At 40.2% G+C, this 811-nt stretch overlaps 1 pseudogene across 1 annotated transcript; it reads left to right on the forward strand.

Annotated features, from left to right (window-relative positions):
* The first annotated feature begins 277 nt into the window (after positions 1-277).
* Positions 278-811, forward strand: LOC115892203 (annotated as a pseudogene). Its single transcript, XR_004052087.1, has one exon. The product of XR_004052087.1 is annotated as a 60S ribosomal protein L23a pseudogene (transcript).

The raw sequence follows: 811 nt of genomic DNA on the forward strand, positions 1-811 counted from the left end.
TTTTTTAAGAAAAAAAAAAGTGTTGTTTTTAAGAGAGAGGGAAAGTACAGCAAATAGAATGCACATTACAAAATGAGTGAAATAAATAAAAATATAGCAATGTCTACAAGTGGGCTAAATTCTCCAAAGATAAAGGATGTCGCACTAAATAAAAGAATAAAATCCACTATTAATATGTTCTGTTTACAAAAGACAAATCTAAAACATCAGGACATAGATTGGCAAAGTTTAGAAAAAGAAATACTTGGCACAAAAAAAAAAAAAAGAGGATGGCCTTTTCACAAGATGGCGCCAAAAGCGAAGAAGGAAGCTCCTGCCCCTCCTAAAGCAGAAGCCAAAGCAAAGGCTTTAAAGGCCAAGAAAGCAGTGTTGAAAGGTGTCCACAGCCACAAAAAAAAGAAGATCCGCACGTCACCCACCTTCCGGCGGCCCAAGACACTGCGACTCCGGAGGCAGCCCAAATATCCTCGGAAGAGCGCCCCCAGGAGAAACAAGCTTGACCACTATGCTATCATCAAGTTTCCGCTGACCACTGAGTCTGCCATGAAGAAGATAGAAGACAACAACACACTTGTGTTCATTGTGGATGTTAAAGCCAACAAGCACCAGATTGAACAGGCTGTGAAGAAGCTCTATGACATTGATGTGGCCAAGGTCAACACCCTGATTCGGCCTGATGGAGAGAAAAAGGCATATGTTCGACTAGCTCCTGATTACGACGCTTTGGATGTTGCCAACAAAATTGGGATCATCTAAACTGAGTCCAGCTGCCTAATTCTAAATATATATATATATATATATCTTTTCAACA

The sequence above is a fragment of the Rhinopithecus roxellana genome, chromosome 12 (assembly GCF_007565055.1).
Source record: "Rhinopithecus roxellana isolate Shanxi Qingling chromosome 12, ASM756505v1, whole genome shotgun sequence".
NCBI classification, from domain to species: domain Eukaryota; kingdom Metazoa; phylum Chordata; class Mammalia; order Primates; family Cercopithecidae; genus Rhinopithecus; species Rhinopithecus roxellana.